Source organism: Chrysemys picta, chromosome 8, assembly GCF_011386835.1.
Source record: "Chrysemys picta bellii isolate R12L10 chromosome 8, ASM1138683v2, whole genome shotgun sequence".
Lineage (NCBI taxonomy): Eukaryota > Metazoa > Chordata > Testudines > Emydidae > Chrysemys > Chrysemys picta.
The window spans coordinates 6,599,254-6,625,161 of record NC_088798.1 but is presented as its reverse complement, the minus strand read 5'-3'; the positions used below and the strand labels follow the sequence as shown (position 1 = coordinate 6,625,161).

Sequence of the window (25,908 nt, the reverse complement as noted above, 5' to 3'; positions counted from 1 at the left end):
TTACTGTTAAGCCCTGAAATAACAAACGAGCTAATGAAATAACACCGTAAAGTTTGTTCTAATTAAAATTAATAACATTTTATCTCCCTCACTTTAGCCTTAAACTGGGGCAGTTTGAAAGTCACATTGGAACAATGAAAAAAGCAGGAGACAAGATTTATGGGCATAGCTGCAAGATTAGGATTGTTGGACATGTCTAGTAATCTGGCTGGTTCTTCACCCCAACCCCCTGATGTTGCCTCTTTTGTGAGCCCATAGCGTAGAATAAATATTATTACTCACCACTTCCGAACAATAATGGGTACTTAGCATAGAAATGAGCCTGTGCCGGGGCGGGACATCATATCTGACCCCAGGAGCTCAGATGCTATGGTGCGTGGATGCATTATAAAACCCATAGATGGTCAGAGAGACAGAGCAGGAGACCGGAAGCTAATTCCTCTGTCGGCCGGTATCTTGCTACCATTGGGCCCCCGTGTCCCTCCTGGACCCCGGTGCCCCTGTCCACTGGGGTGCTGCCCCCTGGCAGTAACCCCACAGTCTCTGGGTCTCCCCCTTCCAGGGGAACCCCCACCCCTTATCCCCACCTCGCCTCAGTATATGGCTACTGCCCTGTCCCCATCAAGCCCCCGCTCCCTGGGGCAGACTGCAGTGTAAAAGACACTCATCACCGGCAGGGGGGTTGGACCTGCTGCCTCTGCCTACCCTTGGGCTGTCCCCTGCAACCCCAGTACCTATTTGGCCTTATGCTAGGCCGCAGCCTGGAGGCTTTCCAGGCCGGAGCTCCCCAGCTCCCTTGGCCTTCCCCCAGCCCTGTTCCTACTCAGGTACGCTCCCCAGCAGCAAGGCCCCTCCCTCTGAAAGACTAGAGAGAGAGTGTCTGTCAGTGCTTCTATATTGTGATGCCAACTTTTCCCAACCTAGCGCTAAAAATTTCCCAAATCTGGTGAAAAATTCCCAGATAAAGTTTTTTTACCGTGCTTCTATATCCTGGGAAATTCCCCCAAACCTGGGAATTTGTCAGTAAAATGTTTCAACTTGGGAAATTGGGAATTTTCGTTCAAAACATTTTACTCCAAAATTCCCAGATAGAAGCACTGGTGTCTGTCTGCTCCTAGCCCACTGCCCTCTTTATAAGGGCCAGCTGGGCCCTGATTGGGGTGTGGCCACAGCCTGGGCTGCTTGCCTCCATCCACAGCCCTCTCCTGAGCTTTATGACAGGAGCGGGTGACCACCCCGCTACACCGCCCTGGAGCCCAAGTCAGCTGAACCAGGCTCTGGGACTCGGTGCTGCAGACTTTTTATCACAGTGTAGACATAGCATGAGATCATAATATCTTAACCAAAGGCGGAGGCAGCACCACCAGTTCCCCTTTTGTTGAGACACCGCTGTGCCTGATGGGGGTCACAGGGCTGCTGGTTGGAGAAGTAGTCCAGCTGGGGAGCCCTGCCCATAGAGGAGAACTGGGGCATGAGACACTCCAGATTACAACTCCAACTCCCAGGAGATACTACGGTGGCATTTCTGAATTCAAAATTTTCGGTTTTCAAATTTTCAACCAAAATGTGACCCTTTCCATGAAAACATTGATTTTGTGGAAAACTTCATTTGCTGCTGAAACTTTCTTTAACAGAAATATTTTAACCAGCCCTAAAATGCAGTCATGTTGTAAACCAGGCCTGGCAGAGGGTTTTCCTGTTATGCTAAGAGTCTTTGTGAGTGAATGTGGGTATTGTTCACTAGTATCTTCACTATATACGTTTCTTTTATTGAAAAAAACAACAAAGACAGAAAAATTGCAGAAACAATACATCAGAAATAGAATAAGATTTTTAATGGGGGATTTTAAATTTGTTATATGCATCTGTAACAAACTCTAGGCACATTGTACAAATCTACGTAATCCATAGGCCTGATTCACTATTGCCTTGACTACCTGTGTAGTTAGTTAGGCTTATACAAAACTCTTTGGGACAGGGACTATCTTTTAGTTGGTTGTACAGCACCTAGCACAATGGGGTCATGGTCCATGACTAGGGCTCCTAGGTGCTACGACAGTACAAATAACAAATAAATAATAATTTTACATCTACTTTGCACAAGCGTAAATTCCACTGCAATGCTAAGGCAATGGAGACCCAATAAAACATCAAAACTGGGCATTCAAACTCACTGCCAACAGGATACACCTTAGAGAGGTCTGATTTCCAGAGGTCAGATGCCCAGCAGTTTCAGAACATCAGCCCCCTTTTAGGTCTCCCATGTTGGGCAGCCACAATCACCAGTCGCTATTAAAGATCTTGGCCATCGACCTCAACCCCATCTTCCCATGCCAGACCAAAGCCCTAATCTCTGCATCTTCCCAGGAAAAGAGGTGGGGTGGCTAGCTTGTCCTGGAGACCACTACCTTCAGGCTCATGCAGACGGAGAAAGGAAGTGCTCTCCTATCAAAAGGAAACATGTTACAGCCAGCCTGCTTCTGTTTATATCAGGAGGTAACTTCTCAAATATGGTCTGATCTAAAATCCATTTAAGTCAATAGAAAGACTCCTATTGACCTCAATGGGCTTTGGACGAAATCCTGGCCGCCCCAGAAATTTTTCACATGGTACACACACAACTAAACCCCTCATATCTGCCTCCTTCTCCCCTCAGGGCACCTGGCCACACCTCCCCCAGCCAGCTCCCTTATGCGGGCACTCACCACAGCTCCTTCATGATGGAGGGGCCACAGGGAGCATGGGTAGCTCAGCACCACTCAGGTTTGCCCATGACGGAGGGGCCAGAGGGCCAAACCTGAGTGAGTAGTGGGGTTGCCAGCACTGCTCCTTCTTGCCACTGCCATGGTGCTAGCTCCTGCCTCAGGTCTCTGCCCCGGATGCCTACCTGATCTCAACCCACTTCCAACCACCATGAAAGGGAAGGTTATCTCCTCTCAGCTCCTGCCAGTAGTCAGCGTAGCTGGTGGAGCACAGCTCTGTGATAACCTACATTAAAGGTGAGCGGCCTCCTTCAGCACAAGATACAACTTCTGAGTGGTTTGAAGCCCCATGTAGCGCACCTGGCAGTAATCTGATGTGTGTGTGACACGTATGTGGGCTACCACATGCAATAAATGTGTTCTTGGGGCAAAAATGGGGGGTGTCTCCCAAGCAGAAGGATCAGGGTAATAAATATAGAGCGGGGGGAATATAACCCAAAAATCTGCTAAAAAATTAGCGCTGTCAAAAGAATTACTAAGAGGTCAGTTGAATACACCCATTAATGGTACATTTTACAATTCTACCCTTGCAAGATCATCATTAAAGCCAACACCAACAAATCGTCCTGCCTGAGCTAGAGGGAAGAGCTATTTTTGTTCTGACTCACAAACGTCGTCCCCCTCTCTCTCCCCAACTCACCTCCATCTTAAATACTACAAGTGGATCTCCACATATCCAATCTGAACCCCTGACACCTTTGAGGCTCGTCTTTTATCCCAGGCCGAACAGGCCGAGACTGTGAGCTCATTTCACAAGCCAGCCTGGACGAACCCGGTTGTCAGACTCTCTTATGAACAGCCTATCGCAGCTCTGAACGTGTTGGGTCAAATCCATCTTTGGGGTGACTCCGGCTGGCCTATATGGGATTTAGACCAGGGATCAGAGTAAGCATTAAGAGGGGAAGAAACAGCTCCTCCAAAATGAATGACTTCAGTACCTTGTCATAGCACTAAGAAATTACAGTATAATCATTACAAACTGTCAAAACATATGTTTGGCCTTTTCAATTGAGCCACCTTAGCAGATTAATTTAGAACAAGGGGAAGGGGAAGCTCGCTGAAGTTTTGCAACCCCTGGGAATATCTGCAGAGAGGGAGGGAGCATCATAGAGATATGAGGAACCTGGGGCAGAGACTGTCTTCTTTCTATTTTTGCGTCCTCAGCACCTAGCAGAACAGGGTCTGGATTCTTAATTGGGGCTCCACGGCGCTACCATATGCCTCATCATAATCACAAAACCAGTCTGAGTTCATGAAATTAAATCCAGGCCTTGTTTCCCCGAGGTTGCTTCATGAAGGTTTTCTGGCTAACGGAAAGGCTAGGAACAGCAGAACCTCTCTTAGGTGGTACCAGCGGGTCACGTAGATACAGGATATATGAACAGCATAAACACAGTCACTGCCAGCACACTTTCAACAGCACTGAGGACAAGTCCTGAGGGACAGATGTTTAAAGGAATGTAGCTGCCTAGCACCCATTGAAACCAATGGGAGTTAAGTGCCTAAATGCCTTTACAAATCTGGCCCCACGTCCAGATCTATATTATCAACAGCTATCATGTCGCTGGACCCGGCTACAACAGATCTTGGGAATTTTGCCGATTAGGGAGTCTGGCCCTGATCTGGACTGAAGAAGATGCTCAGTTTTAACCACATGAGCAGTCCTACTGACTGCTTAAAGTTAAGCATGTGCTTAAGTGCTTCGCTGGATCGAGCCTTACTTCAATGCAACTATTCGTGTCCTTCAGGTAAGCATTTACTTAAGTGTGCTGCTGGATCCAGATGTAAATGAATTAACGCAAAGGGAAAAGCAAGGGCAACGCACTGTTCAATTTGGTTATTTGGCAAAGGTATTGTAGTTCTAATGGTTTACGATCATATTTCATACCAAACCAGTAAATGCGCCGGAGTCTATTTTGTAAGAATAATATAGTCTTACTAATGAGACTTCACTCCAGCTCTCTGACCTTAAATCTTTACTAACAAACTGCAAGACGCAGCCATTGCTGTGCGAAAACTACAGGGCCAGGCTCGACTGTATTATCGTAGCTAGTTACAAGAAGCTGTGAATTACTCGTCACATTTTAAGTGCATTAAATTGGATACAAACAGTTATAGGCTAGTCAAAAGTCAGAAAGGAACGTGCCTTTTTCACATTGCGAGGATGATTACTTAGACTCAGGAAATGCGGGTCCTGATATGAATGCATAAAAAAGGCATGAGATGTCTATGGTGAGGGTGAGAAACTGTCCACGATATTTAGGAAAACGCTTTGAGTAATTAATTTTAAATCAATTACGCAGCACAGCCGTTTGTATGGAGTCAATAGGTACAGAGGGTTTGCTTTCAAAAGAGCTATACACAATAATAACGGGGCATCCTGTTAGGCGAAGATCATGTTATTTAGTTTATGATACAAAGTTGGCATGAGTCTGCACTGAGGCAAGCACTGGTTGATGTGTGAGTTGTCCCCCCTTACCCCAACTTTAGTGGAGGGAGGGGGGAAATTTGGCTCAGAAATAGGCTTAACTGCATTAGAATAAAACCCAAACACAGCATGAATCCTGAGTATTTTAGGATCATCATTAATAGGGGCAAGCGCACGAGGAGGAGGGGCAAAGGTGACTTTAGGCCTCCTTCGTGCCCTCTGGGCTGCCGCAGGAGCTGAAATGGCCCTGGGGCTGCTCTAACTTCCGTTCCAGCCATCTCAGCAGGCAGGGCTGCCTCTGGATCACAGCGGGCCAGAATCCCTCGCAGTGCTCAGCGCCATTGTCCCCCTCCTCCACTGAAACGTGCCAAGGGGAAGGAGCAACCTGTGGTCACTGAAGTTGGTCCTATTGGGATCCAGGAAGTGGGCGTCGGAGCCGCCCACTGCTAAAGGGACCCTCCCCCCAGCCGAAGGGAAGGATCCACAGGGCCTGGAAGCCAAATGATTCCGGGAGACAACTAATGAAATAACAGGGACAGGAGTGCGGTCAAAGGATCAAATGAAGGGAACCTGACGGGGACATTGAGCAGAGAACCCCGGACAGCGCCCACTGCTCCTCGAAGGCGTCAAGGGAGCCAGTGGACGCCGCCCAGAGGAACTCTGCCCGGATGCGTGAACGGACAGAGGAGCGGAAGTAGGCCCCACAGTCCCAGGAGACCCCATCGGCCAACCTCCTCTCCCTGGTTTTATAGATTTCCATTTTAGCCAGGGCCCGGAGGACATTGACTAGGAGGTCCCGTGACTTTGTGGGGCCACAGACAGGGAGTGCATAAATAAGAAGGTGAGGGGAAAAAGTGCAACCAAAAACATAACGATGTCTAAGAGGAGCCAGAAGAAGGGCTGCAACCTGGCGCACTCCAGGTAAACGTGCGCCAGGGTCTCCCTCACGCCGCAGAAGGGGCAGGTGTCCAGGACGGGAGTGAACCGCGCCAAGTACCACACCCGTGCTCACTGCTCCATGAAGGAGCCGCCAACTGATATCCCCGGCGGGCCTCGGGACCAGGGTTGGTGCTAGGCAGCGCCTATATCAAGGGAGCTCTCCCCTAGTACCTGGTGGATCCTGCATGGCCCCTATGTGGAAGGCCACAAAAAGCATTGTGTTAAGGTTCTCAGTGAAGAAGGGAAAGAGGAAGAGCAAATAAAGTCACTGGAGCACATTAAAATTTGGGAATTTTCTGACTTTTGGGCACTTGAGCTTGCAATAACTGAAGAAATTGGAGAGGGTCCAGAGAAGAGCAACAAGAATGATTAACGGTCTAGAGAACATGACCTATGAAGGAAGGCGGAAAGAATTGGGTTTGTTTAGTTTGGAAAAGAGACGACTGAGAGGGGACATGATAGCAGTTTTCAGGTATCTAAAAGGGTGTCATAAGGAGGAGGGAGAAAACTTGTTCACCTTAGCCTCTAAGGATAGAACAAGAAGCAATGGGCTTAAACTGCAGCAAGGGAGGTTTAGGTTGGACATTAGGAAAAAGTTCCTAACTGTCAGGGTGGTTAAACACTGGAATAAACTGCCTAGGGAGGTTGTGGAATCTCCATCTCTGGAGATATTTAAGAGTAGGTTAGATAAGTGTCTATCCAGGATGGTCTAGACAGTATTTGGTCCTGCCATGAGGGCAGGGGACTGGACTCTATGATCTCTCGAGGTCCCTTCCAGTCCTAGAATCTATTACTCTAGGAGGGGGAGGGTTCATGGATTGTTTCACTTACGTGCCGCCTCCTCTTTTTCCTAAGACCAGAAAAGAAGATCAAAGGAAACAAACGAAAATAAAATCTGAAGGTGATTGATCTGCACAGTTTAGAAGCTCTACTGTCCTTGCCCGCAGAACTTGGATGTACTTGGAAGACTTAAATGTAGGGCCAGAACCAACTCCCATTGGAGTCTGTCTATTCATTCCAATAAGGGTTGAATCAGGTATATTCAGTTTCGCTATCCTTAAGCAGGAGGTCATATTGCCTAGTGGATACAGCATTGAGTTAGGAGACTTCTGCCCCTGAGCTGTTGCATGACCTTAGGCAATTCACTTCACTTCTCTGTGATTATTTCCCCTTTCACCCAATGTCAGTTTCAGCCACATCACCGCTGCAGCCCTGTCCAACATGCAGTTAGAATACTTTCAATCTCGTCTTCAATTCACCGTCTCAGAAAGGGGATTTTGCTCAAGTATTTACCCCGGATCAGAAACCAAGCAAAAGAAAGTCCCACCCAGAAGAGCGGTGTTTTGAAAACGCATGTCCATGTGAAAGTAAGGGGTTGCCACTGAGTATGTTTGGCCAACACTATACTGCACCTGCTAAAGTCCATTGACTTTAAGGGGGGCAGCACCAGCTGATCCTGATGTAGGACTGGGGTCAGACAGTTAAAAGAGTCTCTTTACTCCTGGAATTTCTCCAGTCCCTGGCAGCTTCCAGAATCTGGGAGCACAGCCAACCTTTGCCCCACCTTCCCGGGTTCTGCGAAACTCAGTTTGGCTAGAAGCCCAGAACTGAGGCCTCTAGTCTCATTTTAGACCAGGGGGGTTGGGAGGCGGGGTGGGAACTGAGACAGAGAAAGGTCAAGTGACTTACCCACGGCCACATAGCAAATCAGTGGCGGAGGTGGGATAGAACTCAGGAGTTCCTGCTGTCATCCAGACCACCCGGCTAGCTCAGAGACCACACTGCCTCTGTGAAATGTGTGGAAATTTGCAGGCATTTTCCCTGATTTTTACAGGGATTGTTTAGTTCCACACTTGGCTCACAGCTGTTTGCCAAAATCAAATTGCTGAGGTGTTTCTGTCTCTCTTTCAAATTCCATAAACAGACAGTTGGACGGGGGGGGAAAAAACAACCCATCAGCTAATCACAGCTGCATCTGGGGGATTCATGTTAGCTCTGGCAGGCTGCAAGCGGAAAACCCCAGCTTAGATACGGACTAAGGCCCCGACTCTCTTTCCCCACTGCCCCCGGCACTCCTTCCCCAGCCATTCACACCAGTACCAAACACTGCCGAATCAGAGTAGGCACGTTTTACAGCCACTTTGCACCAGCGAAAATCTTTACACAAGGCGCAGGCCGGCGGGAGGCTCATGCAGCTTTTACTTTACGAGGCTGTCGTGCCAAAGACTGTTTCGAGGAGAGATCCTCTGATGCAGCCAGGCCCTCTCTAACTCAGAAATAGGTGAGCCAGCCCATGTATGCAACTTCCCTGCTAGCCGCCAGCCCGTACACCCCTGTGTTCCGAGCTAGCCAGGCTTCCAGAGGGCTATGCCGACAGACACCAGCTAAGGATCTGGCCACAGATTCCTACTTCACCCTAACTTTGCCTTGTTTTTCCAGGTTGCTTCTTTCTTGCTCTGTCTGTTCACTAGACTTGCACAATCCTCCACGGCCCTTGTGTTTTGAAATCCATCCCGAAACCCCTCCCGCCCCTTGCACGGTGTTTGTGCTTGCTCGGCAGTCAGCACTCGTCTCCATCTGGGTAATACATATGTTCTAAGTGAGACTTCCTTCCTGGTCCATACACCTGCTTTCAGGGTTAGCTCCAGGGCAGATCAGGTGCAGCAGGATATCAGGGACAAGATGTGCAGCGGCTTAACAGAGTGAGTCACAATCAGGCCATGAGAGAAGCATATGTTTTCCAGTTTACCTGTAGCTGGAGCCCGTACCGCAACCTCCCAGCAAACAAAAGGTTAAATAAACAAATCCCAAGTGATGCATTGGGCTTGCCAGATGCACCAAGCTCTCAGCCAGGGACATTTCCCCTTCCCTAGCTGCACATTCATATTTTGTATGATGTCAAGTAGCAAAAAAAAATAAAAAAAAAAACCACCTCCCCAATTCAGAAATTGCATATTTCCTTCTGGCCCAGCGAAGTGGAGGAGAGAAGCAGCGCTCAGACGGCCTGTCCTGATACTCGTGGACGTGTGACCTACAAACGTCTCCCATATAGACCCATGTGTTTTCTCCTATCTCACTTCATCTCTCACTAAGCCCGAGCGAGCCCGAGCTATTGCAGATTTATCGCCATCTGAAAAACATTAAATATCGCAAGGTTTCAAATATTTTCAGACAGCCCAAGAAGTGACTCTGATGGAACTGTCTCTTTCTGGCATAAAGCTATCAATTTTCCATGAACGTTTCTGCCTGGATTTGTTCTCCCCACCTCCCCCACCCCAATCAGATCCAGTAAAATACTGTATAACAAATGGCTTTTATGGCCTTTTAGTAAGTGAAAGGGAAGTGTGGCTTGTTATTACCAAGACTGCGTGTGTGCAAGTAACGAAGAGACAATAAATCCCAATTCGAGATCATTCATTGGGGCTTGGTTGTAACTTTCCAATCCACGCTGCCCCAGGAGCAGAGCAGAGAATAAACTGGGATTGAGACAGCCTAGATTTTGCCCCTGCTCTGGGCATAGCTGGAGTAAATTACTTCACCCCTGTCTAGTCCCACTCCTCCTATTGCCCACCCCTCATTGTCTGTAGCTGGACACAAAATCCGGAGCAGAAAGGGGTTGGTTTCTCCTCACCTCCCTTGTGAGGCAAAGCGATTGTGACGATCTTGTCCAGGGGTGATCCCATTGCCTGGGAGGACAGGGGTTTCAGGCACAGGTCTGGGAATCAGAAGACCTGTGGCTTTGTGTGGGGATGTTTACACTGCAGTGCGAGCCCAGGGTTAGTGGGACTCAAGACGTGTTAGGGAACCCTGGGCTTGAATGTCTATACCGTGTTCTAACCCTGCATTCAGACTCGTGGCTGGGCCGAGCTAGGTGAGTGCATGGCATCATTAGTGATTAAAAAACATTTTTACCTTCGGTCCTGTTTAGAAGAATAAGGGGGGCACTCCATTGCTGGAGAGAACAGGGAGAGTAAAACACGGGCAGTGCAGGGGTTCTCAACCTTTTTCTTTCTGAGGCCCCCACAACATGCTATAAAAACTTCCTGGCCCACCTGTGCCACAACTGTCTTTCTGCATATAACAGCCAGGGCCAGCATTAGGGGGGTAGAAAGGAGAGCAATTGCCTGGGGCCCCACACCACAGGGGGCCCTGTGAAGCTAAGTTGTGGAATCAGCTTCAGGTGCTGGGTTGGAGCCCTGGGCTTCAGTCTGCACAGTGGGGCTTTGGCTTTCTGCCCTGAGTCCCAGCGATTCTAACGCCGGCCCTGCTTGGCGGCCCCCCCGAAACCTGCTTGTGGCCCCCCAGGAGGCCCCTGGTTGAGAACTGCTGGTCTAGTGGATAGTGCACAACCCTAGGAGCCAGCAGACCTGGGATCTAGTCCCAGCTCTGCTGCTGGGTGACCTTGGGAAGTCACGTCTCTGCCCCGTGCCTCAGTTTCCCCATTCGTAACAGTGACCTCCTTTGTAAAGTGCTTTGAGATCTATGAGTGTAGGGTGACCAGATGTCCCAATTTTATAGGGACAGTCCCAATATTTGGGGCTTTTTCTTATATAGGCTCCTATTACCCCCCACCCCCCCGCATCCCCCATCCCGATTTTTCATACATGCTATCTGCTCACCCTATATGGGTGAAAAGAGCTCTTGCCTAAATAAGAGCCAATAATAATTACACTATGAAAAACCATGACTGGCCCAACCAAGCCAGGACACGTGATCACCAGCTTGATGTCTGCAGACCAAAGGTGGAATGTATTTTCTGCCCAGCATGGTCTCTGTTTCACCAGGGCCTGTACTTAGTGGTGCAGTGGTCAAAAGGCTCCCCCTTTTGGGGGGGGTCCACTGGAGACAGCGCCAGTGTGGTGCTCAGACTGGAGAAATCTCGGGCAGGAAGGCACATTTCCATGTTGAAACAGAGATTAGCAGTCATTTCTGCCCTTATCTCCCATCTGGGCTGTGGAGCTAATGAAAGGCTTTCACTATTAGCAGGCAATCACACTACCCACTCTCACTTTCCCCTGGGGCTCCAAAGTTCACTGCCTTCTGCCCGGCGCACCAGCATACAGTTATTGGATTTTATTTCTTTTCAACAGGTAAATTGTGGGTTGTGAAAAGGTCCTGACTTGGCTTCTTTCCCAAAGAGGGACTGATTCAAGCCCGCATGGCCACCAGGTAAGCGCTGCGGAAGGCAGCCGTCAGCTGGTGGAAAGTTAGTGTCCCTGGGGGGCTGGTTTTTGGGAAGGGGCAGGGGAAGCTGGAGCCCTCAGAGTAGCTGCTGGAACAGGAAAGAAGAAAAACTGAATAGGAGGAGGGCACTGAAACAGAGGGGCTCCGTAAAATCTTGGGTGATCCATCAAGAGATGAGAGTCTGTTCTATTTGGCCCCATTACTGTGCTATCCCCTACACCAGGGGTGGCCAGCATGCGGCTCTTCAGAAGTTAATATTTGGCTCCTTGTCTAGGCACCGACTCCGGGACTGGAGCTACAGGCGCCAACTTTCCAATGTGCCAGGGGGTGCTCACTGCTCAACCCCTGGCTCTGCCACAGGCCCTGCCCCCACTCCACCCCTTCCCGCCCCCTCCCCTGAGCCTGCTGTGCCCTCACTCCTCCTCCTCCCCCCCCCCCAACCTCCTGCATGCCATGAAACAGCTGATCAGGAGGCGTGGGGAGGGAGGGGGCGGAGCTGATGTATTACTGTGGCTCTTTGGCAATGTACATTGGTCAATTCTGGCTCCTTCTCAGGCTCAGGTTGGCCACCCCTGCCTAGGGTGACCAGATCAGAGAGGCGAAATATCGGGACGCGCGGGGGGGGGGGGCGGGGGGGGAAGGGGGCGGAGCCAAAAAATAAAAAGCCGGTAGGGAGAAAAAAAAAAAAAAAAAAGCACGAACAAGCGGAAAGCGCCTAGGCTGGTGCCGGTAAACAGCGGCCCCCGGGTCCCGGGATGCAACAACCCCTGCCCGGAGCCCGATGCCGCGGAGATGGGCACGGACAGGGGGAGCACCCCCGCCAAGTCCCTGCGCGGAGACCGTCCTGGGCTGGCCGCGGGCGCGCCAGCGTGTGGCAGCCCCTTCCCTGGCAGGCTTCAGCTCCCCGCGGGCCCGGGAGTGCAGCCCGACCGGCCCTTCCAGCTGCTACTCCGCCTCTCCCTCGCCGCGTGTCAGGCAGAGGCATCTGCCTGGCACCCAGCGCCAACTACACCCCTCCGGGGCCGGAGCGCACGTGGCGGAGGTGAAGCCCCGAGGAACCAGAGTCCCCACGCGGACAGCTGCTGCCCCCCCACCCATGGGCGCGTAGGGAGCCGGTTCCCCAGGCTGGACCCGGGGCTGCCCCCCTGCAGGTACCCCCCACCCTCCTGCCTGCGATTGGGCCAGGCCGGACTCATCCCGCTGTCCCCGGGCCTCCTCCCTCCAGCGCTTGCCTGGGAGGGAGGAGGAATGCGGCGTGCTTCGGTAGGGGGCGGGGATTTGGGGAGGGATCCAATGGGGCAGTTGAGGGGGTGGGGCCAGGCCGAGGATTTGGGGAGCTATCCAATGGGGGAAGGAGGGGGCGGAGTTGGGGCGAGGGAGGGGGCGCGAGCCAGAGCGGAGGGCAAAAATTGCTTGTTTGTCCCGCGTCCCGACCAAACATTGGTCGGGACGCGGGACAAACGAGCAAATATCGGGACAGTCCCGACAAAATCGGGACGTCTGGTCACCCTACCCCTGCCCTACACGCTCAAGCGGTGCCTCACGCGTCCACACTGCTCTTTTTCTGTAGTGTCCCCCTGCCTCTCACTGCCGGAGCCTTTCACTGCAGCGTGTAGCGTCTGTGTTCTACACACTGCCATAAGTGCAGACATTGCCTTCGCGTGCAGTCGGGGTGTCCACATGACAGAGTCCCTAGTGCACTTTAAATCCACCCCCTCGCTTATAGAATCATCATAGAATCATAGAATCTCAGGGTTGGAAGGGACCTCAGCAGAGGTGAAAGTAAGCCGGTACGGTACGGTACGGCGTACCAGCAAGAACCAGTACGCCATGCCGGACTGCACCAGCTTCCGCGGTGGGGATTTAAAGGGCTCTGGGCTCCCTGCCGCAGCGGGGAGCCCATCCTGCCCACAGCTCCGGCGGCCGGGCTGGGGCTGGGATTTAAAAGGCTCAGAGCTCCCTGCCGCTGCGGGGAGCCCAGAGCCCTTGGAATCCTGCCCGGGGCCCGGAGCTCTGCAGCAGCCGGAGCCCCGGGCCCTTTAATTTGCCCCTGAGCCCCGGGGGCTCCCAGCCACCTCTGCAGCTGGGATCCCCAGGTTGATTTAAAGGCCCTGGGGCTCCCAGCCACAGCCAGTGCCCCAGGGCCTTTAAATCTTGAGAGACCCTGCCTCTTCCGGTTGAGGCCCCGCCCCCTCAGGACTCCAGCAGTACCGGTAAGTCCTGTAAGTTACTTTCACCCCTGGACCTCAGGAGGTCATTTAGTCCAATCCCCTGCTCAAAGCAGGACCAATCCCCAACTAAATCATCCCAGCCAGGGCTTTGTCAAGCCTGACCTTAAAAACCTCTAAGGAAGGAGATTCCACCAGCTCCCTAGGTAACCCATTCCAGTGCTTCACCACCCTCCTAATGAAAAAGTTTTTCCTAATATCCAACCTAAACCTCCCCAACTGCAACTTGAGACCATTACTCCTTGTTCTGTCATCTGCTACCACTGAGAACAGTCTAGATCCACCCTCTTTGGAACCCCCTTTCAGGTAAATCCCCCCTTTCAGTCTAAATCCCCCCTCATTCTTCTCTTCTGCAGACTAAACAATCCCAGTTCCCTCAGCCTCTCCTCATAAGTCATGTGCTCCAGCCCCCTAATCATTTTTGTTGCCCTCCCTGGACTCTTTCCAATTTTTCCACATCCTTCTTGTAGTGTGGGGCCCAAAACTGGACACAGTACTCCAGATGAGGCCTCACCAGTGTTGAATAGAGGGGAATGATCACGTCCCCAATCTGCTGGCAATGCCCCTACTTATACAGCCCAAAATGCTGTTAGCCTTCTTGGCAACAAGGACACACTGTCAACTCATATCCAGCTTCTCGTCCACTGTAACCCCTAGGTCCTTTTCTGCAGAAACTGCTGCCTAGACATTCGGTCCCTAGTCTGTAGCAGTGCAGGATTCTTCCGTCCTAAGTGCAGGACTCTGCCCTTGTCCTTGTTGAACCTCATCAGATTTCTTTTGGCCAAATCCTCTAACTTGTCTCAGTCCTCTGTATCCTATCCCTACCCTCCAGCGTATCTACCACTCCTCCCAGTTTAGTGTCATCTGCAAACTTGCTGAGGGTGCAGTCCACGCCATCCTCCAGATCATTAATGAAAATATTGAACAAAACTGGCCCCAGGACCGACTCTTGGGGCACTCCGCTTGATACCGGCTGCCAACTAGACATGGAGCCATTGATCACTACCCGTAAGCCCGACGATCTAGCCAGCTTTCTATCCACCTTATAGTCCATTCATCCAGCTATACTTCTTAAACTTGCTGGCAAGAATACTGTGAGAGATCGCATCAAAAGCTTTGCTAAAGTCAAGGAATAGCATGTCCACTGACTTCCCTTTGTAGCAAGCCTTAAGACCCAGATTCTCAAAGGTATTTAGGTGCCTACCTCCCATTGATTTCAAATGACGCGTCTAAGGTCACACAGGAAACCTGGAGCAAAGCGAGGAATCAAGCCATGGTCTTCTGAGTCCCATCCTCCCTCCCCCATTCCAGTCCAGTTCTTGTGCCACGCTCATCCATCTGTATCAGAGTGTTTGCCAGTGATGCATTAAGTGAAGTGACTAACGTCTGTCACATGCAGTTTGTTTTTTTCCTCCTCATCCTCTCCCCTCAGATTTAGTCCCCCACATCCAGACACCTCTGAACTCTCCTGACATTCAGCTGTCAACATCCCCGCTGGCCCTTCCTCAACAATTCATCCGAAAATAAGGTTTTATGGGCCATCCTATGGAATTCAATAATAAAGTTATAGACCCAGCCTTAGCATGCTTCAAAAACCCTTTGGGAAGAATCACGGAGTGGGATAAGTTTTTAGATTAATTTCCAAAGAACAGATCCACCCCTCTCCTCCCCAAATGTAGCTTGGGTCCTTCTCTGTATGAAACACAACCCAGAGAAAAATGGGTATAAATATACACACACTTCATACTTCACTGGTACCATGATGTCACTGCCCACTCATTAGGGCATACTGTCATGTGTTTACATACTACTTAAATATAAATACTAGTTTATATAGAAGCCATTTACTGGATGGCATTTTGAGGGAAGTTTGAGGGTATGTTTTGCAGGGGAGAGGAGAGGTTAAAGGTGCTGTTTTGTTGCCTTGATTTATTAGCTGACTGAGTTAATTCACTATTTAAAGAGGAGTACTTTTTGGTGGTGGCTGGTCCTCATTTGTGATTGTACATCAAATTAATGGTGGGTGCTCTGATTAGAGCTTATTTCATGGGCATTTTTCATTGCTAATTAAATCTAAACATATAAAATAAACGCCCCCGCTCTGCATGTATATAGCACCTTGCACCTCATACAAGCATCAATATATTTCAGAAACAAACAGAAATTAATCCTCCCACTCTCACGAGGAGAGGTAAATATTTATTGTAAAAATCCATTAGCCAGATGGGTAAACTGAGGCACGGAGCGTACATGACTTGCCTGAAATCACAAAGTGAATCAGTGGCTTAAAGCAGGAACATGACTCACATCCCGACAACTGCTTGGTGCTCTAACCACTAGATGACATTCCCCTCACCCCATGCCCTCAGCCACCTCCCAGGGAGGAGGGCAATGTCATCTATAGGTTTATGAGTTCATATATATTCTTGTTTTAAGAACATTAATATATACATATATAGCTGACAACCAAAGTGTTAAATTAAAATTAAAACTAGTTGGCACCGTTTCTTACTGTGACACGTGCACAAATATGTTGTTTGGATATTTTTACAGCCATTAACTTTTCCATATATATATATGTATATACACACACACACACCCCAGACCTCCCATTAGGTGTTGTAAACTGGATCTCCTCTCTTGTTGCCAAATATATTTCAATTAAATTAAAGTCACCTTTGGTCTTAATGAACCCTTGTTGTTTGTCTAATGTGATGATTAGTTCCAGCTGCAAACGCTGGATACTTGTGCTGGTGGGTGGCTGGATATGCTTGTTTTCCTCTTGAGTTTGTGGAGGGTAAATAGGAAGAACCAATGTATCCACAGTATTATTATTAAGTATTTGTATTGATGCAGCACATAGGGAGATGGAGGCCCTGGTGTGCTAAGCACTGTACAGACACAGTCCCTGAAAAGATGGCAATCTAAGCAGACAAATGGCAGGAAAGGAGAGAGGTGAAGTGACTTGCTCAAGGCCATACAGCAGGTCAGTGGCAGAGCCAGCAATAGTCCCCAGCTGTCTTGAGTCCTACTCCAGTGATCTGTCCACTAGACCAGTAGGTGGTTATTTATGATTTCAATGCAACTTTATCTTGCTCTTAGCTTGCTTTTTGAATTAGTGGGTCCATTAGTGATTGGTCTCTTCTTTGTCCCTGAGAGTAAGGGGGTTGCTTTTGTGTTTAAAATACTGCCAGATAATCAATCATCCTCTCTCATCAGCTACTGTAATGATCTCAGCTAAATCAAAGAATCTTCTTTTATTTCTTTCTAGTTAGTAGTAAGCCCTCTGCTTCTCAATGCTATAGAGCAGGGGTGGGCAAACTACAGCCCGCGGGTTGCTTCCGGCCCATCAGACATTTTTATCCGGCCCTCAAGATCCCACTGGAGAGTGGGGTCGGGGGCTTGCCCCACTTCACCCGCCCGGCGCTCCCCAGCCCCCGACTCACAATTTCCTTGATGAGCACCATCTTCCAGCACGCAGAGCCACGCTGTGCAGGCGTGACTTCACCATACTCTGTCCGGGATCCAAACCCTGCCCCTACACGGCAGCCCCACACACAGCAGAGCGCCCAATCCCCTCCCGGTCTCCTCTGACCTCACCTTCGAGAGCCTCGAAACCGCCCAGGGGTTGCACCCGTCCCAGCTAGGGTACCTCTGCCTGTGGCAGTGCCTGGTATGGCCGCCCTGGTATCACTGCCGGCAGGGCCCCTAGGAGTCCCCGGTACCGCCCCCGTAGAGCCCCCACATACACACAGCCCCATAAGTCCCCCCTCCCCCCACCTTGGTAACATCCCTTATAGAGCCCCCCCATGCTACACCCCATAGAGTCCCCCGGCCCCCACCGAGCATTCATGGCCCGCCATACAATTTCCATACCCAGATGCAGCCCTCAGGCCAAAAGCTTTGCCCACCTCTGCTATAGAGGCTTCCAGAGAGACAAAAAAATGACCTAGAAGAACTGGGATCCAGGTGAGTTTGCCAGCACTGACGCGAAAAAATAAACCACAATGTGGACTCAGCACAGCACTGTGATAGCAAAAGACCTGGTGAGACAGTAGGTTTAAGGTTCGACCTGGCCCCTTCCAAATACATCACTGCTGACGGAGGGCACTCGAAGGCTCCGATCCCGGAATCGTAGCCATGCAGACGGACACCTGCCTCTATGCGGAGCCCCAGTCACTTCCAAGGGGATCTGCCCGGGCTGCTGCAGGACCCAGGCCTAAAACTATATGGGCCCGATTTTCTTCTCAGCATAACCAGGAACTGCTTGACTGAAGCGCAGTGCTCGGGGTAAAGCCAAAGGCGAATCAGGCCCTATGACTCTATATGGGCAAGTGCTAGCACAAAGGAATCATTAGGGGGGGAGGGATAGCTCAGTGGTTTGAGCATTGGCCTACTAAACTCAGGGTTGTGAGTTCAATCCTTGAGGGGGCCACTTAGGGAGCTGGGGCAAAATCAGTACTTGGTCCTGCCTAGTGAAGGTAGGGGGCTGGACTCAATGACCTTTCAGGGTCCCTTCCAGTTCTAGGAGATGGGATGGAATATCTCCAATTAATTACTTTGCAAGCTCAAGGCAGAAATGTGTGTATTTTTGTATCAATTAAGCAGGAGTCATATATAATGTGCATACAACGTATTACACCTATACATGCACGCACAGCCAAATTCAGCTCCAATGACTTCTCCAGGGTATTAATATGGCAGTGTTTTGTCCGGGCTTGTTTTAGTACGGAGACAAATTCCGTTGCCTCCTTGATCATCTCACTGTCAGGAGGTTAATTCTCTACTACGTTACATTGCATTGGTGCAGCAAATTGTTTCTGCTCCTGATACTACCGCCCAAGTTCCCCACTCAAAGCCTTGTGCCTCATTGATGTGAATAGCAGGTAATAACGTCCCACGTGCTATAGCCTAGGATACCAGAAATCCAGAATTTGGAGACTTCCTGAATACATTCCAAAGACTTGAGTATTCTCCAACATCAGTGCTTTGATTTGAAAAGTCCAATCAAGTGTCTAACTCTTCTGGTTATCTTCAAAGCAAGGCACTATGTTCATTGATTCTGCAAACAATCAGGTCCAAACAAAAGCCCCGAGAAAAGTGCAAACTTCTCTTCCCCCTCCATTTTTGGTTGACTGCAGCTTTGATCTTTAAGCCAAATCATCAGCATTTAACAACTGGCTAATACCTTTATCCAGCGTGGGTTCAGCTTCTCTAAAATGACTTGAGAACAGTTCTCAAACAAACTGTTTTTAAAATTTTGCGAGACCGTCCACACAGGCTAGGACTAGCCAGGCAAATCACAGAGCCTAAAACCTCTTTCATGAGCGAGAGGAAAGATGCAGCAGATATAAGCCTAGCCAAAAGAGGAAGGATGGTTTTAAGATTATGGCAGTGGACCTTAACTCATGAAATCTGGGTTCAATTCTCTGCTACCGGTGTCCCTGAGTGATCTTGGGTCAGTTACTTAATCTTAGGGGTAGAAGGAGGTTAATAAAACTGTCCTTCTCCCACCTTCGGTCTCGTCTGTTTAGACTGTAAACTCCTCAGGACAAGGTACTTGCTCTAGGACGCATTGTAGAGAAGTTCTCTGGCCTGTGGTGTAAAGCAAGGTGATCCCAACAGTCCCTTCTGGCCTTAGAATCTAGGGAGCTATGAATGAATCTGCATTTGTACAACACCCAGCACAACAGATCCCCGATTAGAGCTGTGCAGAAAACAGACACTGCATATGGTGAAGGATTTTAAGATTTCAAAATTTGGCCTCATTCCGAATCAGAACAATGAAAATTACAAAGTTCTCCATGAAGGAAAAATCTGAATACAGTTTTGTTTGGGGTCAATTAAAAGGCTTCATTTCTCTTTTGACTTTAACTTATAATATAGTATAAAACTTTCAGAACAAAAAATCAACATTTTTCATTCTGAACATGCCCTAAAGGGGTTTTTCAGTGTTGTCGGTGCTTCTTTTTCTGGTTTTCTTCTGAAGCGAAATTCTGACCCTATGACATGAAGCATTTCACACACCCATTCTGAAATTGATGTCTCGGAGATTAGCTGCTACCTCTCCAGTCTCCGCCATCTACCATCACTTTAATTGCTCTTAAGTGCTACACAACAATAATGAGCAGATTCTTTCTCTTGATGACACATACATGGATTTTCAGTAGTGTCTGCCCATTTTTGTGGACTCTGGTATTAGGCGGCAAAGCCAAAATTGCCAAAGAACTGTTCTATTTTTGTGACACCTGTGTCCAGTTTTGCTAGAAAACCCTGGCTCATTAAAACTCTGACACAGCAATCTACTGTATGCCACTTCAATATCACTGACATGTATAATTAACACCAGGTCACACATACCAATCGTACATTTTATAAAGCATCTCGTTCCAATGCTGGTCTACCTCACTTCGACGCGTGCCAGAGACATGTAACAGATACCCGGGCAAGGAGCACAGTCAAGGGAAATCTGTGGAAAATCTTTCATGTACGTCTGCTTGGATTTTTCATCCACATTTCAACAGGGATAACCTGCAAGGATTGGAGGGGCTCTGTTGTTTTTTCCCAGTGTTACTATACAAGCTTGCATGCAAAAAGAGGACAAAAAATTAGAGATGGGCCCAAATTAAATTGCCCTAATCCAGGCAATTTAGAACTTGGGGAAGTTTGGATCTAGAGCTGAACTTTGGGCCAGACTCTCTGGGATGTTCTGGCCCCTTTGGGACACTCAGGCAGTAGAAGTGGGTCAGATTCTGGGCATAAATGGGTGGGAGAGAATTTCCCCGGCAGAGAAGAATGCTCTGGTGACTCAATCCCAGCTGCCCACCCTCCTCCCCCACCCGGCACAGGGGGCATGTTGGGGAGAGGGAGGGGAAGGGTCAGAGCAGATCTTTACTACGCCAATCGTCCAGTGATGTGGGACCTTATGCCAGTGGCAAAAGTTAGAATAGCCCCAAGGCTGCTTTATCTGATGGTAGGGCATGGTCGATACAAAACTAGGAAGTTACAACCAGCTCCTTGATTCCCCCCTCACCCCGTACCAAGTGGAGGTGGGATGCAGGGGAGAGCTGTCCCCTCCATCCTATAATGGACCAAACCAAAACCCTGAATTCAAATTCCTTTAAATTGTGGGAAAACTCAGATCTGGATTTGGATCCAGATTTTTGGGGCTCAAGCATAATTCTAAGAACAGACAAACCAATCTGTAGAGGATGAAAACCTTTCATCCAAAACTCAAACCCAAAATATCTGTCAAGTCTGCGCTAGGTGAGTGATCATTTTTCCATTCCTTTCCAAATTAAGTAAGTATCCTGCACCCATCACCCAGATATCCTTTATATTTCTGGGCCTCAGCTGGACAAAGAACATACCAGAATACAGCAATACTGGGCAGTTTTTAACGGTGAGGGTAACCAAATTACCAGAGGATATGGTAGAATCTGATCTTGGGAGACAGACCTGTCCTCGCTTACAGACAACCCCCCAACCTGAAGCAAATACTCACCAGCAACCACACACCACTGAACAAAAACACTGACCCAGGAACCTATCCTTGCAACAAAGCCCGATGCCAATTCTGTCCACAAATCTATTCAAGTGACATCATCATAGGACCTAATCACATCAGCCACGCCATCAGGGGCTCGTTCACCTGCACATCTACCAATGTGATATATGCCATCATGTGCCAGCAATGCCCCTCTGCCATGTACATTGGCCAAACCGGACAGTCTCTACGCAAAAGAATTAATGGACACAAATCTGACATCAGGAATCATAATACTCAAAAACCAGTAGGAGAACACTTCAACCTGTCTGGTCATTCAATGACAGACCTGCGGGTGGCAATTTTGCAACAGAAAAGCTTCAAAAACAGACTCCAACGAGAAACTGCTGAGCTGGAATTGATATGCAAATTAGATACAATCAATTTAGGCTTGAATAGAGACTGGGAATGGCTGAGCCATTACAAACATTGAATCTATCTCCCCATGTAAGTACTCTCACACTTTTTATCAAACTGTCTGTACTGGGCTATCTTGATTATCACTTCCAAAGTTTTTTTCCTCTTACTTAATTGGCCTCTCAGAGTTGGTAAGACAACATGCTCTCTGTATGTGTATATATATCTCCCCAATATATGTTCCATTCTATGCGTCTGAAGAAGTGGGCTGTAGCCCACGAAAGCTTATGCTCAAATAAATTTGTTAGTCTCTAAAGTGCCACATGTTCTCCATGACTTGAAGTCTTTAAATCAAGACTAGGCCCCTTTCTAAACAATACGATCTTATTTAGCCACAAATTCTGGATCGCTGGGTGAAATCTATGGCCTGTATTGTGCAGGAGGCAGATTAGATGATCAAAAGGACTCATCTTGGATTTAAAATCTGTTAATCTAACCCAACCAGCAAATGTAATTACCAGAAATCTCATGAGGAAGCAAGCTACTGATCCTCTGAATACAATCTTTTCTAGGAGGAAGGTGGGCACTTTGATCCCAGTTTTGGAGACCCAAAAGGCTTGGGATAGTTTACCAAAGTTTCGGTAATTTTGGTTGCTTATGCAAACTACCCCAGAGCGCACCAGATCCCCTCCTCAGCTCCAGGCTTTTGAGGTTCACTCCCAATAAGTCCCACCTCAGTATTATGAAAGCGGTACTGGATAAAACACAAGAGAGGAGACAAAACAGCCTCTGTCTCATAAACAGTCTAAATCACGCTTCTCCCTTACTCCCACCCAGGGTTGGTTCAAGCAAAGCTCGGCTTCCCAGACAGATGTTCAGTTGGAGATGTCGACTAGAAGGCCCAAGATACAATGAGTGATCTTCTCCACCCCCGGGGCCCCAGACCAGCTGGGAGGGAATTCAGTGCCAGACAAGGTCATCATGGGAGAGGAATGAGTATGCGCATTTGTGGAAGGAAGTTGGGGAACTGGGGATGGTGCTTTCCTGCTAAAAACAGGAGAGGTGATGAGGAGACCCAACAGGGTTCTGATCTAGGGGGAACCTTCCCTAATTCCACACTGAGTTCACATTATCGTCACCCCTAGAGCTCTCGCTTAGTACAAAGTTGCTCATAATCCCCCACACATGGGGCGTGTGAGCCGTGAACATCACGCTAGCATTTCATCCTAGCCCTGGTGCTAAGGGGCTACATGACCCCCAGGTCCTCCGCAGCTGCAATGCATCAGCGTTGTCAGGACTGGCTCCGTTTTACTCTGCAACTGGCTGCCCAGAATTCATGAGCGCTACCGGTGGTGCCGTCCATCACCGACGCAGTCACTGGAGGAAATGAGGGTGATCTGTCCCCCTTCAAATTGGGGATGTTTTTCCCTTTTCCTATTAAAAATAATGGCCTTGGCATTATAAATAATAATATATGGAGATATACCCATCTCCTAGAACTGGAAGGGACCCTGAAAGGTCATTGAGTCCAGCCCCCTGCCTTCACTAGCAGGACCAAGTACTGATTTTTGCCCCAGCTCCCTAAGTGGTCCCCTCAAGGATTGAACTCACAACCCTGGGTTTAGCAAGCCAATGTTCAAACCACTGAGCTATCCCCCCCATTGCACTTACTCACTCTTCACACTGTCTTGCAATCGGACTGCTGCACCGCAGCCATCCTTGCTGCTGATCCCCCACAGCCGGGTCTGGGGAACAGGAGAGGGTAGCACATTGGCTTATAAAATCCCTGTGCGGCACCCTTCTTTGGTCATGTGACCCTCATGGTAGCCACCTTTCCCATTTCAAAACCACGGCCCGGTGGGGGCATGCACGACACATTTCCCTTGTGGTCGAGGCTTTAAAGGTGCAGCCAAACCCCCATTTCCAATGGGCAAAGGAACGCAGGCCAGGTTTTCCTCCTTATCTCAAGTGACTTGCCAGATGGAGACGCCTACCGCAGATCTGGGTTAACAGCTGGGGCAGACTTTGTTAGCTAACGCTTTTCACCTGGGATACCATAACTTAAGCCCAAAATGGATTTGCTGGCGCTGCTCGCCCTGTGCTGTCAGATATCGCTTGCACCTAACCAGGGCCCTGAGCAATAAAACAGACAAACTCTAAGAGAGAAAATTACTGGATGAACTCAAGTCTTAGCCAATACATGTAGGCTGAAATAAGAAGCCATTCATTTGGGGACCAGTCTGACTCACCGTATATGACAACTATGCCATGAAATTATCTTCTTCTCTGAGCCAAGGAAGGACTTGCAGCCAGGGGCACCACAAGAGGGGGGCGGAGAGGAACCAAGCTGTTTTTGGGAGTGCTGCTTCCAGGGAGGGGGCGATAGAGGCCTGGGGAATGGGATTGCTGCCACCAGCCCTACTTTTTCCTTCACAGCTGGGCTGGCCCCACCCAGGTGCCCGAACTCCATCATAATCTCCTAACACCTGAAGTGGCATTCCAAGTCCCAGGCAACTGGCTGGAGCAAAGGGCCCAGCCCGCACACCCGGGGCCGCTCGTGGGCACAGAAAAGCATCAAGCCCGCCTAGCAATTCAACTTTGTGGACTCAGGATCAAATCTGAGTCTCCATTAGGGTGACCAGATGTCCCGACTTTATAGGGACAGTCCTGATTTTTGGGTCTTTCTCTTATATAGGTTCGTATTACCTCCCACCCTCTGTCCTGATTTTTCACACTTGTTGTCTGGTCACCCTAGTCTCCATCCTCAGACTCCAGCCCCTAATCCCCCACAGCACCCCAGAGTGTCTACTACAATCTCCTCCCTTCGCCGCTAATATTGTTTGGTAAAAATTCAGACAATGTTCCATACATTTTTTAGACTTCACCCACTCCCGTCTTGAGACTCCATGTGGTGCCCCTGATTACAGCCCCATTTCCATCACGTCATTCTTACGGGTTCAGTACTAAAGCCTTTACCCAAACTATAGTTATTTCTATATATTACTTACAGTCCAGCAGAGCTTGAGAACTCATCTGAAGTGTAACTGGTTTCGTCTCTCCATCAAAGTTTAAACGTGATTATTTGCCACTCTGCATACAAAATAGATGGCATAGTTTTAGAAAGATGTTAAGATACTTCTGAGATTTCAGAAGCTTTCCTCCAACTCTAGATGTTTTACTAAACATTCCAACTAAAGCTGGTTGGAAAATGGAAAGCATCCCCCCCCCCACTCGCCCCCTCCCCACCCCCAAAAAATGTCAGTTGTTTTTGTTCTGCAGGTTTAGAGAAATGACGACTTTGGTTCAGTATTGAATTGGGGGGCTTTTTTGCTTTCCCATTGTGCCCTTTTCCTCCTTTTTTTCTTTACCCTCCCAACCCTTTTCTTTTTTTCTTTGCCATTTTGCCACTGAAAAATGGGGGGAAGACAAAAATGGGAAAAACATGAATGAAAAAAGCATTTTTTTTCTTTTATCGTTCTATTAAAAAACAACAAATTGAAATAAAACCCACCCTTTTTTTGCAAAAATTTCCAGTTTTGAAAAAAAGGCCATTTTTCAATGAAAAAATGTAGCATTTGGAAACGTCGACCAGAGCTAGGTACCTCTTTGTTATCTGGATTTCCCTAACATTGCGATCCAGATTCAGAACTTCTCCAGAAGTGCAGCCCAAACCAACATTAAGAACACTGAAGGGTAAGAAGCAGAATTCTTGCTTCCCATGTGAGAGAGCTGGGTTTGATTCCCAATCAATACACAGCTTACCTGAAATTAGAATACATGATCTAGTGCTTCTTTCTGGCCTTAAAAGCTATGAATCCATCCAGCTTCTGATTTCTTTTAACAACACATGACCTGCTTTGTAATAGGGCATGGGGTGGAATGGTCCCTCCCTCAGAGAGCTCCAAGAAGTAAAGGTTGTATCTTGCTTCTCCTTCTGTCTCACTTGAGAGAGAGCAGGTCAGATACTCTCCCAGCATTTGCCACCTCCCAATCCCCTCTTGTTAATCCTGTCTTGTGCACTTTTACTTCACTTTTTTAAAAAACTTACCTGCTTCTGCATGCCCTACCACGAACTATGTGAGGAGGAGGAGAAGAGAGAATCAAAATGGAGAACAATCCATTTATAGAATAAGCCCCTCCCACAGGAGAATTATGTCAGTTAGTGGGTGGAGCTTGTCGCTATATAAGTAGAGCCCTGGGCATAATAGCACCTAGTTTAGGTGAATTCTAGAGAAGAAGGAGCAACAAGATAGCTCTAAGCTGCTAAGTTTTCTTTAGGGAAATATTATTACACATTTTTTTTGTATATTACTGTCTTCCACCTGCTCTGTATCATTTTTCCATGTGCTCTGTAAGCATGTTGTATACATTAATCACCTGTGCTCTCTGCTCTATTAAAAACAAAAAATGCACGCTGGCATGTTCATTCAGCAGCTTAGCACTTGTCTTCACTGCAACCGTTAG

General features: G+C 48.6%; 1 long non-coding RNA gene across 1 annotated transcript in view; it reads right to left on the bottom strand.

Moving 5' to 3' along the window:
• The window catches only part of LOC103306077 (uncharacterized), a 61,710-nt gene extending 36,120 nt beyond the window's left edge, over positions 1–25,590 (bottom strand). The window contains exons 1-2 of the long non-coding RNA XR_508751.4: positions 25,493–25,590; positions 24,453–24,534 (exon numbers count right to left, since the gene is read on the bottom strand). This is a non-coding gene — a long non-coding RNA (uncharacterized LOC103306077). The remainder of the gene's footprint in view (positions 1–24,452; positions 24,535–25,492) is intronic.
• Positions 25,591–25,908: the final 318 nt, after the last annotated feature.